Here is a 13,931-nt window from a genome sequence, read left to right on the forward strand (position 1 = left end):
GGATGCCATGAAACTTGAAACACACTTTCGTCCCATGACCTAGTTGGTCCTAAATGAATATGGTCCCACTCAATCATCCAATATGGCTGTCACAGTAGCCATCTTGAAAATATCACTACAGCTCTAAAATGGATGGTCATATCAACATTTAACTAAAAGACTTTTTATTATGTCTAGTTGGTCCTAAATGAAAATGGGGCTGAGCTGGTGTCCATTATGGCCATCACAGCAGTCTTCTTGAAAATTTAGTTATGGCTACTCCTCCTAAATGGAAAGTCAGATTGCTATGTAGTTTTCACTAGGAGACTTCTTGTGATGTATACTTGGTCCTAAATTAAAATTGTGCCACTTTGCTGCCCAGCATGACTGCTGCAGTGGCCATCTTGAAAATCTTGTACCTAATTCACCTGAATGAAATGGTAGATCATTTTGTTATCACTACTCCTTTAACATGGCGTTTTCACCGGAAACTACTTAGGATGATTGGTCGGTTCTGAATGAAATGGGGTTGATCTGACAGCTGTTATGGCCACCAAACCAGCTATCTTGAAAATCTTATTATCACAGCTCTAGTAGATTGGTTATATCAACATGGGGATTTCATGATGTCAGGTTGGTCGTAATTAACATGGCAACGACTATAGCTGCCACAGTGGCCATCTTGAAAATCATGTGAATGCTATATCTTTTGGATGAAATGTAATATTGTCATAGGATTTTCACCAGAAAACTTATTATGTCTAGTTGTACCTAAAGGAAAATGGCGCTGGTTTGATGTCCAATATGGCCACCATCATGGGGCAGGTTGAAAATTTTGTTATTGCTATTACTCCTGAATGAAAAATAACATTGCCATCAGGTTTTCACCAGAAGACTTTTTGTTATGATATATTGTTTGTCCAGAATGAAAATGGTATTTATCAGATGTCCAATATGACAACAGAAATGGCCATCTTGAAAATATTGTCACTGTTCCTCCTGAATAGATGGTTGTATCAACATGCAGCTATTACTAAACAACTTCTTATGATGTCAAGTTGATCCTAATGGTGCCATTTAGAGATTTAATGTGACTGCCATTAAGACATTTAATGTGACTGCCATTTAGACATTTAATGTGACTGCCATTTAGACATTTAATGCGACTGCCATTTAGACATTTAATGCGACTGCCATTTAGACATTTAATGTGACTGCCATATTGAAATCTTATCACTAATTGTCCTGAATGAATGGTCACATCAGCAGTAGGTTTTCAGTGAAAGATTTATTTTGTCTGGTTGGTTAAAATGTTGCTGAAAATGGTGTTAGTCTGACTTCTAATATAACTGCCACTATGACTATCTTGTTAACACTTCTTATCCTGTATGACTGCTTATAACAGCATTTTGCATTTACCAAAAGACTTTTTATGACGTCTTAGTAGTTAAGTGGGATACCCTAGCCTCAATGGGAATTAGCATTACAGAGACCCCTGGGACACTCTAGCCTCAATGGAAATTTAACATGGAGAAAAATTGTGGGACACTCTAGCCTCAAGGGGAATTTAACATGGGAAAAAGTCTTGGGTCACTCTAGCCTCAAGGGGAATTGAACATGGGATTTTTTTTTTTTAAAAAAGTTTTTTAAATTTAAATTTAAATTTAAATTTAAAAAAAGGGGTAGGCAATTGAAAGGCTCTCTTTTTGAGAAATATGGGGGCCCTGAAAAGGGCCTTTGGGTTTTTTCTTCTTCTTTTAACTTCTTAACTTTTTCCACCATCCCCTTATTTTGTCCATCATTCCTTTCTTCTTTTTCTTTTCTGTTTCTGGTATCCAGTCCGGGTGACCCATGGCTCGGAACTTGGCCTGTATTTTCATCCAGTTGTTATTCAGTTGGTCGAATTCTAATTTCTTCTTCTTATTCTGTTCTTCCTTTCTTTCTTTAGTCCACCTTTCCTTTATGTTCTCTACTTCTTGGGTCAGCACTCGTTTCGTAAGTACCTCGGCTTTTATAAGTTGGTCAACACCCCATTTCACAAAAGACCACTCACTCCAAACTAAGATATCTTGTAGGAAGCATCTTACTAATGTTGTATTATCCAGAGCTTCCTTCAAGCTACCTACTCTTACATAGGGAGGGTTAATGAATCCTCTTATTTTCTTCACTTCTTCTTCTAACATACCGTCAAGGAGATCCATAGCTAGTTTCAGATTCCTCACTTGTCTGGTCACAAAATCCCTTGTAACTGGATATTTCCATTCCTTTTCTACTCTTTCTACAACATATACTCCATCTACTATCCAAAAATAACAGTGTCTCAAGTTGTTGAACAGGTCAGATACAGCTGCCATTTTCTTTCCGTAGAATCGTGCGAACGACGAACACTGTGGGTTCTTATAGTGAAAGCGCGGACGTGATGGAAAACATCCCCCTAAAACATAAAATTGATCTTACCTAGATCATGACCGAACAACGCGCGGACGTGAAGGAAAACATCCCCCACTTTTCTCATTTCATATAATAAAACCCCAAACTATACTCTCCACATACGCAAAGAAACAATAAAAAACCCATAATCTACTATTCACACAAACTTACGCAAGCCCTTACAAACACAAACACACAAACACATACACTCACACTATTAATAAAGAGTTAGTGTTTATATTCACACTACTCTACCTACACACATTGGCAAATTAATAGTTATTTCTTTTCTAGAGTATTGGGTAGCCCTGAAAAGGGCTGTTGGTTTTTTTTGAACTCCAGATGCACCTATCTAATGATGGCACCTTCCTGGCCTGGCGCCACACATGCATCTTCTACTCCAGTCTTTCCAGTTGACTCGTTTGGCTGGGAGCGCAGAGGGAGGATGATTAGCTTCATCACCCCAATCCTCTGTCTCTGGTATCTTGTAAGCCATCCTCTCTCCTATTTTCTTTTCCTCCTCTTCCCTCTGTCTTCTCTCCTCCTCTTCCTTCTTTATTCTTTCCTCTTCTACTATAGCCTCCTCAGCCAGTTCATTTACCAGGCGCCTGACATATTCCAGATGTATCTGGAGTTCAAGAAGTTTGCTTATTCTGGTATTCATTCTGGTGTTGATCAATCAACAAGGGTAGCTAGACTGCCCAGCGAGTTTCAATTTATAGTGAAAGCGCGGACGTGAAGGAAAACATCCCCCTAAAAACATAAAATTGATCTTACCTAGATCATGACCAAAAAAACAACAACGCGCGGACCTAAAAGAAACACTCACTCACTTTTTATGCTACCCATCACTATTTTAAAATTTTTTCATAAATCACTTCAATAGACTATCCACATACGCAAAGCAATCCAATCTAACTCCAAATATACACCTCAAACACCAAAAAAAAGACATCATTTTAATCTACTATCCATACCAACTTACTTAAGCACTTACAAACACAAACACACAAACATATACCCTCACATTTTTTAAAAAAAGAGTTAGTGTTTATTTTCACACTACTCTACCTACACACATCGGCAAATCGATCGTTATTTCTTTTCTAGAGTATTGGGGTAGCCCTGAAAAGGGCTGTTTTTTTTGTTTGCTATGGCATTCTTTTTTAGTTTCTAAGAATGCGATGTCCTCTGAGGATAGACTTTCTGGCGATAGGTCTGCTTCTTCGGAAAGAGAAGAAGAACTCTTTGGTGTCGATACGACAATCGACAAAGCCTCTGTCAGCTTCAGGTTGCTGCTGTTGTTGTTGTTGCTGCTGTTGCTGCTGTCTCTGAAGTCTGTACTTCTCTGTCCATTCTTCTTTTTCCCTGTTCATTTCTTCTCTGAAGAGCTCTTCTATCAGGTCTTCAGTGATTTTTAACATTCTCACATTCTCTATTTCTTCTGGCTTCGGTATCAGACTGTGTCTGACCCTATGCAAATTCACGTAAGCTTCGTTGAGCTTAGCTAGTTTGGAGCACATCTTCGTAGGAGGATGAGTCCACAATGGATGGTTAGACTGGAAACAACCCCGGTTCTTAAAGTCAAAGCGCGGACGTGAAGGAAAACATCCTCCACACGGTTTTCGAGCCGCAATGTTCAGTGAGTGTCATGAGAGGGATAGTTAGAAATGAAAGAGCATCAATCCAACATTCTTATAGCTAAACAAACCACAAAGACATTTTTTTCAAAACACAACATTTTTTATTCAAAAATCACTTAACACTAAACAACAACTCTAACATTTTTAACAATAATCCAACACTATAACATCAAACAATCTTTTCAAATCACAAACATTTTTTTCTCAATTGACAATCTACTTTAAACAGGGCTGACAACGTTGTGAATGAAATTGTGATTTCCACTTTTGGAAATCATTAGGCCATTGATGGACACTACATTTCCTAGCTTGAGACAAAAGATAAGCATAATGGTCACAAAACCATCGATCTACTTTCACATCATTTCTAGAAGAAGAACGAGGATCAAAATGAGTCACTAAATGTTCTAAGGAATAGCCCAGGCTGCGATGATGCAGAAAATACACACAATATTGTCCACACACCAAGGAATCTGTGCCTTGTAATTTCACGTTATTGAATCGGGTGGTTTGAGCATTTCTTCTCATAAAGTCGATGATATCGTCTTCCAAAGGGGGCAATCCGTACGAATCGAAATATTCCACACATCCTTCTTGAGGAAAGTAGACGGCTACCCAGTGGGTTCCTGGGAGATGACTGTCGTCCGTGTTGATCACGTAAGCTTGATGGTCTTGAGGTTTGCGATGAGGAAGTTCATCTTTAGCACAGACGACAGGATTCCAAGAAGCCGTATACGAACTGTGGTTCAAAAGGTAATAAAGTTCCCAGGTATCCGTGTTTTTTTTCTTCTTCACAGGTAATAATAAGTCGTCGATTCGATCCTGACTTTTTGCTTGAAAATGTCTGACGAATAAACGGTTATTCGTTCTGTTTCCTCACTCTGATTCAGGAGAGCTTCGATACGATGGATCTCTTGAGTGGTTAATGGTGGACAAGAATGTTTACGCAAGTCTTTATACCACTGATGCAACACGTCTTTGTCCGAGATGAGACTCCAAGCCTCGTCCAGATATTCGTCTAATTTTTCTTCTTGTCTTAACATCAGGCATTTATCGTGTTGAATTTGACTGGGATGAGCGTTTTGACATCCATAACAATTTTTCTTGATCAATTCCGTCATTTTGTCGACCAAGTGTTTGGCAAAACAGGAGACTAAATGGGCTTCTTGTTCTGGCCATCTTGATTTCATCACGATCACTTCTTCTTCTTTTTCCACAGTCTCCTCACATTCCATCTTTAAAGTTTCTCCACTAGGTAAAGAGGGATAACAGTCTTCCATGGTTTCTAGTAATCTAGGATGACTTCTCTCAAACTGTTGATTTCTATGGTATTATCGAATTCTGCATACAGGATGACGTTCACCGTTTCATCAGGGTCTCGGTCTTTAAACTGAATTTCCACATGAATCTGGCCAGATTTTATAGGGTGAAAATGTCCCTCGTCGCTGCCTTGGTCTGGAGTGAAATCAAAAGCCCACAAAGCGTAGCCTCCTGCATAATCCTCGTACGTAATACCGTGACTGGTATTGGTTCCTAACTGTCCGGTGGCTTCGTACAGGGACAAGTACGATCTCAAGTAATTCTTCTTGGTAAAGTCAGGTTCGAAAGGTCGGGTACACAAGCTCGCGACTGACTTCGATTTTGGACACGCCAAAGTGTTGAAAGTAGAAAGGATTTTTTTCGGCAGCTCCGTTGAAGGCTGTATTCTCGACGATACTAACGATCAAACGTTTGGGTAACTGTCCTTGGAACAGATGATCTTCGATCATGGATCGCTGTCCCTTGGGAATGGTGAAGGTTTTCACTTCCACGCGTCGTATGGGATACTTGGCGGTCGTTCTGCTCAACGTCTGACTGATGTCGTTTCCCACTTTAGGTAACACTTCCACACGGCATACGTAGAGTCTGGCTTCTAGGATTTTGGTTTTGTAACCATCACTATCAGCCATCAAATGGAAAGCGGCACTGCTACGATTCAGTCTCAGGTGGACATCCACCCCGTTCAGCAAATACTTTTCTTGCAACCACATGTCCAAATGCAAACGATCCATCAGTTCTAAACTTGTGTCGGCTCCCGTGATTCTCTTTCTTCGTTCTACAAATCCATCATTGTTGTCTTTCTTTTCATCAGTTTCCAATATTTCAAACTTGGTAGGTTCGTCAGCTTCCCATACCACACAGGCATTGAGATGAGTGTTCTTGGCATCTATTCCATACGTCAAGAGATTTTCCAGGTAGGCACGGTAAGGGTAAGTATCCATGCTGCTGCTAACCAGTTTGTTGTTCAAGTACAAGTCCACTGAGCTGAACAAGGAATGCATGAAATTGTTGACGGGAGCTACTGCTTCATCGTCTATAGCACCTCCAGTCTTATCTAGAATTTTGACTTTCAGGTACAAGTAACTGCTATTCAGATCGATGTAATCTTCGGGCTGTCCTTTGATTTCAAACTCGATGGGAGCGGAATCGGTCAGTGAGGAGACGGGGTGAAATTCCACCAACTGGGATTCTTGCATCGTCATCATCGTGGGGGGCATGGCAAACAGATCCAGTTCCGTCTTGGAACAAGCGCAAGATTCTCGGTGCATCATTTTTTTTGTCTCTTTTCTCAATAATCGAAAACGTCTAAGTCTCGAACGGTTCTTCTTTTCTTGGCCTTTCTCGCTTGAAGTCTGATGAAAGGGTGTTTTCTTCGTCGTCTCTTTCTGCCTTGTCCTTGCTGAATGCCTGACTTGGTAGTGTGCAGGGCATTTATAGGTGTTTCTCGTTGGCCTAAAATGTCTTTGCCCGTTTGCAGCAAGACATTTTTGCCTGCCCTCATGAAGGCTTCTTTAGGGTTTTGTTTGTCGATGATGACATTTTGGAGAAATTCTTTGCCTTGCGTCAGTGCCGCATCTTTCAAGGCGTGCAATCCGCGTGTCACCATCGGTTTCAACACCGGGGCCACCGAACGAAAGGCCGATTTTAACATATCTCCTAAGCCGTGTCCTCGCTGTCGAGCAACCCCTCGGTACACTGGATACATGACTTACTTACGAGTCGTGAGAGAACCGTTTTCGAAAATGGAGTTTCACCGTGACTTTTCCTTTGGTGAATGGAATATTTTGTCCCAGATCTCCTTTTATAGCAATGTTGACCGTGTCCAAATACGACTTACTGACAGGCAAATAGTGAGGATGTACAAATTCGTGGTGGACGTGGTAAGTGTTTCCACCTTCCTCGTCAGCGTCCGTGGCAGAATCTACTTTGAAAGGAATGACACGCAGTAACGGTACGGAGGTGTGTCCCACCACGTTGTACTCCACCACATCGGAATACACGAACATCAAATTCAGTCCTTGGTTCAGTTCTACCGGGGCACGAAATAGCTAAAAGACTCGTTGTCATAAACGATGGGTAATTCGTTTTTCTTGAGCATGGCCTTTCTCATGTCCATGTCTCTGCCCAACATGTCAAACAATTCAGGACAAAATAAAATGGACACGATTTTACTTTGTTCAAATTTCATCAAGAAGCGACGAGCTGCTTTGTGGTACTCCATGGTGACACTTTTGTTGACATGCTCCAAAGCTTTCAGAAACACGACATTAAACCTGGAGGCTATGGTGCTGACCAAATGTTGACCACTAAAATAATAGCCTGGGGGAATGAACAAGTGATAGGTGGTGTACTTTTGTGTACGGGTTTTCTTGTTATATTTGACATTGCTATCCATCCACTGTTGCATTTGCTCGTCATGAACTTCCACATCAAAAAAATTTTGATTGGGAAGGACATTGAGGACTTGGGTCGGGTGAATCATTTCTACTAAAGCCACTTCCCAATGGGCTTCGTTATCTAACTGGATGGCTTGAGGTAATTTGGCCGTGTAACAGCACAACGTGTTCTTGGGAAACACCTCCATGGAACTGTCACTGGGTCAAGTTAAGTAAAATTGGTTTTGGTGACTCATAATTCCAGAGTTCTGTGGCTGTCCGAGGGGATATTACTGGACGTCAGAGGCGTGTCTCCGTCTGAAATGGGGTTCTGATTGTGGTTGAAGTGGTGACTGGCACTGGCACTGGACACAAGGTTCCCGGGGTTCCCGTTCGAGGAGAATTTCAGGGAGGGATTAGGAAGCAGGTAACCGATGCAACTGCTCAATAAAATGGTCCACAATTGTTTGTCTCCTTGTTGCAAACTCAAATTGGCGATGGCTGCCCCGATGACACAATACACCACGAAGATTTGGCAGAAAAAGACGATTTGCGTTTTAGGCACACGTTCTCCACACCACACCCACAAGGGTTGTTTTTGTAAATCTTGCACAGAAGAACTAGGTGAAGGATGAGTGGTCGACGTAGCTGCGTCTGATGTGTGAAAGGGCATGATGGTCACTTCTTTTTATAGTCGATGACTTGCGAAGCGTCGATCCAAGAATCGAAACTGGGCGGATATCCTTTCCAACGTACTTTGACTTCTTTGACACATCGTTTGCCCACTTTACGGGTTCTGCGTTCGAGAATGCTTTCGATGTCGTACACGTCGTCTTCTTTTTTGGTGACACGTTGTAACTCGGGCAAATAAAACGTTCCTTTGAGCACTTCTCCGTTCATGTCTTCCAATTTATAGACGGCAGGATGATGGCCATGCACTCGTCCAGTGACGCGAAACAGTTCAGTCGTCCAGTTAGGTAAGTAACCTTTGTCAAAAGTGCGTTTGGTTTTGCCAATGCGCACCCAATCTCCTACGGCCAACTCTCCACTTTTCTTGGGGACAGCCCTCGTCGGGGACGTACCAAACAGACGCTCGAACACCAGCACTTCGTTCTCGGGAGTCACTTCGTGCGGGGCACGTCCGATGCTTCGATGGTAAGATTGGTTGTACGCTTGCACCAGGTGCGGTAAGATGTCGATGTACTTCAAAGTGTGGTGATGCGTAAAATATTTCCACATGCGTTCTTTCAAAGTGCGTTGAAAACATTCCACGATGCTGGCTTTGGTTTCGGGATTCTCGGTGGTAAAAAAATGAATGTCACGTTTCTTTAATTCTTTTTGGAAAGCTTGGTTCAGAAATTCGGTGCCTTTGTCCGTTTGCCATCGAAGAGGGTGACGACCGCTTTGTTTCAACACTCGTTGCAGGGCTCGCACTAACTCGCTGCTGGATTTGGAAGTCAAGGGCATGACCCAGGCAAATTTGGAAAAGACGTCGATGACACAAAACAAATATTTGTAGCCACGATTGTAGCTGGCCAAATGAGAGACATCGGCTAAATCGGCTTGCCATTGATGATCGATGCCTTCCACTCGGGTGCGACTTCTGGCAAACTTGAGTCGAATGGGTTTGTGTAAAGTGTAGGTAGGTTGTTCTTGTAACCATCGTTGCACTTGAGGTAAACGGAGACTTTTCAGTCGCGTTTTGGCAGCACGATACAATTTTTGAACTCCTGCGTAACCTGCAGGATGGGAGGGATCGTAGTAAATGCTGGCTAAGACTTTTTCCATTTTTTTTTTGTGTTGATTGGTGTGTTAATAAGGCACCCACTCTTGGAAGAGGCTACTCTTTTTCTCTTGGGGTATTTTTTGGGATTGCAATGCTTTGCATGTGCGACCGGCAATAGGTGTTGAAGAGGAGGATGTCTGAGCGGGGGATATCGGTTCTTGTTTCACTTCTGTCTTCACTTCTGTCTTCACTTTCTTTTTCTCTTGTGAGGAAGAAGGGGTGGCCATCATCTTTTTAATCCATCCAATTCTGGAGGTAGGTGGTGTTGTTAACTTGCGTACTTTTTCGGGTGGAGTTTGAAACCCTTCTTCTTCTTTTTCTGTCTTGGTCACTGGTACTGGTGGTACTGGTACTGGTGATGGTGCTGGACTTTTCATCAAGCTCTTAAAATCTTTCAGAGTGGGTAGAGCTGTTTCGTCTAAAGCTTTCTGGTGAAAGAGTTGCAGTCGTTGCAAGAGTTGACCGTACTTTTGCGATTTTTCTGTTTCGGACAAATCTTGGCGATCCATTAAGGACTGCAATTCGTGTTGTAACTGGGACATCTCGCTCAAATGGGGATTGGGAGGTAAATGCGGGGTGCGTTGTTCTTGCCACCGATGGTATTCCATCCATCGTTTGTAAGGCACTAAAGCTAGTTTTCGTCCTTCCATGGGGTTGTCAGGGGTCGATTCTGAGATCTTGGGACTTCCGAAGGCCTTTTTATCTTGCTCCCACCAGTCCTCCCAACATGGTTCCCAAGACTCCTTTCAGTAAGGGGCCTAACAAGAGAGGCAAAATGCCTCCACGTTGGACCAACATCTTCTTCTTTTGACGAATGGGAATTTTCTTTTGAACCATTTGGCGAAGAACGTGACGATGTTTGCCTAAGCATTGTTTCTGGTGTTTGGACAAAGGGATCGTGCCTTTCAAAACGTTCAAACAACATTCGCACACGGTATCGATGACCTCTTTGGAGGCCGTTTGAATGAGTTTTTTTCATAGGGGTGGAGAAGCTTTGGACAGGACAGATAACATGTCCCCATGTTTGACTAAACGAGGAGGCAGTCCTTTCCTTTTCTTTCCTTAGGGTTTTCTGGAGGGTGACATCTTCAGGAGCACCAAAACACTGATACCCCGACTTGGTCACAGGCCTTTTTTATACTGGAACGCGTCGCCACTGATTGTCTTTACGTCGTATCAACTTCATGACAGGCATGACACGTCGTGCAGGGGTACGCAACGGACTAAATCGAGCCAGTTCTTGCTTGGACAAATCCAGTAAACTTTGTAACATGCCCGATCTTTCTTGGACTTTGATTTTGGGAGAAGGTACTTTGTGAGCAGCAGCCACTGCCACTAAATTGGAGGGTCCTGCCACTGGGGAAGTTCTTTTGGGGGTCATCAACGGAGATGTTCTTGGTGTAATCAACGTCTCCAAGTACTCTTCAGTTCTGGGTGTCATTAACGGAGAAGTGGATGAACGTGAGGATGCCGGAGACGCAGTCACTGCCATGGCAGATCGTGGTTTGCGAGTGTAAGGTTGCGTCCTGGCCGAAGTGCCTCTCTTGCGACTAGTTTTCTTCTGTGGACTTTTCTTTTTCTGGGGACTTTTTCTCTGTTTCTTTTTCTGGGGGCTTCTTTTCTTTTTCCGGGGTGGTGGTGTCTGGTCAGAGGAGGGTCCTGCCACTGGAGAAGTTCTTCTCTTTGGGGACCTGGTCTTTTTCTTCTTCTTGGGACTTTGTTGGACTTTTGTCTTGGGGATAACTTTGGGGGCATTAGGATCCCATCTTAAAAGTGAGCGAATGATGACCCCTCCTAGAGTACTGCTCCCTCCAGGTTTCAAAATGATTTGTTTTTTGGTTTGAGTGTCGATGCGAGGATCGGCCAGTTGGACCAAAGCGACTTTGTTTCGATCGAAAAAGCGTTTGGTTTGATGAGGAATCTGAATGATTCCTTGGAGTAATTGACGTGCCGTCACCGTGAACCATCGTAAGACTTCTTTGAGACTAGCTTCTAAGACACGAGCTTGTGTTTGTGGATTTTTTCTCGACTGATGCCATACAAGGCACGAATCAATTTGACGGGAAGATGCGACTGAAGGGACGTCATGTTCACACTGTGTGAGACAGACGAAAAAGGGTCTGAGGTTTTTATAGATTTTTTTATGGGGAATGAAATGAAGTCGAGGACGGAGACATGTACAGGACAGGCCCTCCGTCTTGGCACCAGTGGTGAAACAAGTGGGTACGAAATCGCAAATCCTCGGGGGTCGTAGGTTTCAAATCGATGAGTAAATAGGCGTGTGGCGTTTGAGTGGCATCGTCGTACGCCTGAGTCAGCCAAGGTTTACCTAACTGTTTGGCTAAGACTTGCACTTGCGATTTATCTCGAGGGCTTTTAAACAAGACCACGTAATGCGCATTGAGACTGATGGTGCGATGGGCTTTACTTTGTTGAAACAAATCTTGGGTGATGTAAACGACACTGGCATTACGGTGATGCCCTTTGCGCGTGAACCACAGTTTAATTTCTTCTTCGTCTTCTCCTAACATGTCGTCGAAAATGACCAAATGGGTTTGATGGGAGTCAGAGACGATGCCGTCGTCTTCTTTAGGAATGCCTTCCACAAACACGATGGAATCGCCTTGACTTTCTCGCAAGAGGCTGTACGCCGATTGCCACTCTTTGTAACATCACACGATCCGTTGAGGTGGCCGATCGATCAAATGATGTTTATGTTCGATCAAACGTTTGACGAATTCGGTTTTGCCTGAACCGCTAGGTCCAGCAATGAGCATGTTAAAGGGATGGCGAAGATACAAAGCCTCCCAACTGGCACGATCTAAGTGTTCGTCGATGACTTTGACAGTAGAGGAAGAGGGAGCAGAGACAGCAGAGGTAGCCATTGTGTGAGAAATGTCACTTGTGACACGAAAAACAAACAAGACAAGAGTTTATATACTTTTTCAGAACACGTTTATTGAATGTTTTTTTTCAAACATGAATACGAAAGACAAAAATACATAAAAGCCAAAGGCTTAAGTACAAGAATAAAAGGCACATGATAACCATGAACGTGGAATAAACACAAGTGTCTGTACAACATGTTTTGGGTAAAGTTCTAACCAGTTCTATAGTAGGGGGTAAGGTCACACAAGTGTCCTCCCGAAAGGGTCTTTCAGGCCTGTCCATGACAGTCCCGTCCTGGGTGACGGGTTCTTCTGGCACCGTCACTAACACGGGTTGAAAAGTAACTTTTTTCCTTGAATAACTCTCGTGCATACTGGGCCACCTCTTGGGTCCAAGCCAAACCAATCTGGTTTCTTCTTCGTCAACGACATGGCAAGTTACTTCAATGAACAATGAACTATCGATCTTGCCTAGGGTTCCTTTTTATATACAGACCAATACCGACGTGACCGTACGGCAACGTAAAGTGATTGGGAAGTCGCACTCGCTTCTGGTATACAATTTGATAGACTTTTTCCAAGGGTCGACTGACGATGTGGTGAGTGGGTAAACGTACAATCTTGTTCGGTTGATAGGTGGTCACTTTAAAGTTTCCATCCTCTCCCGATTGCAAGGCTTCTTTCAATACCCCAAAGTTGACCACACGACTGGTACGATGATTCAGAGTCAGTCCTTTCACTTTGCATGTCGTGTGCACTTCTCCTTGTTTGTCCCGGTATTCGTAGCCGTAATTTTTGGGGCCGCCACTGACGAAACTTAGAATCTTGTCGTCGGGATGCTCGTCTGTCCAGGCTCCTAAAAGGTCTCCTTCGATATCAGGGTGATGTTGAATCGGGTGATGGATGTAAATGCAACTGTCCGTGTCAAAGTACAGGACGCGTTCCCCTAACAGTTCTAAAGCTTCGTACAATTTTAAGCGAGCATGGGCTGTCACGTAAGCCGCAATGATGACATTTCCAAAAGGGTCGTCTTGTACAAAGTCCAGATCTTCTTCGTAATTGACCAAGATCAAATCCTCTCGAACGATGTCCACGTGTTTCATGTATTTGGTTTTGTCTTGAATCATCTGGAAGTAGCGGGAAGGTTCTGTCAAATATTCCGTCTTGGGTAAACACGGTCGTTGTGCCATTTTACCCCACAAGCAATTTAACATCACTTTGGCAAACGATCGCCTGCCTTCGTTTTTCTCGATGTGGTCTAAAGAGATGCCTTCTTGTGCATAGTATTTCTCTTTGAATTGTATTTGGTCTTCGGGAGTGTGACACCAGGAAGGATAGCCGCTGGCTTCTTGCTTCAGTTTCAAAAAGGCATCCACGTAGTCAACGAAAATGCCTTTCTGAGTAGGGTCACCCTTGTGGTACTGTTGTGTCTTGGGAAAGTGGCAAATTTCGTACACTTCTAACAGTTGGTATCCCATGTCCAGAGCTTTGAACAATTCTACGCTGACCC

At 43.1% G+C, this 13,931-nt stretch overlaps 1 protein-coding gene across 4 annotated transcripts in view; it reads left to right on the plus strand.

The window, feature by feature from the left end:
- The window catches only part of LOC149775053 (switch-associated protein 70-like), a 74,463-nt gene that overhangs the window by 24,918 nt on the left and 35,614 nt on the right, over positions 1–13,931 (plus strand). The window lies entirely within an intron of this gene.

This window comes from Sinohyriopsis cumingii, chromosome 19, assembly GCF_028554795.1.
Source record: "Sinohyriopsis cumingii isolate HCF-2022 chromosome 19, ASM2855479v2, whole genome shotgun sequence".
Classification (NCBI taxonomy): Eukaryota; Metazoa; Mollusca; class Bivalvia; order Unionida; family Unionidae; genus Sinohyriopsis; species Sinohyriopsis cumingii.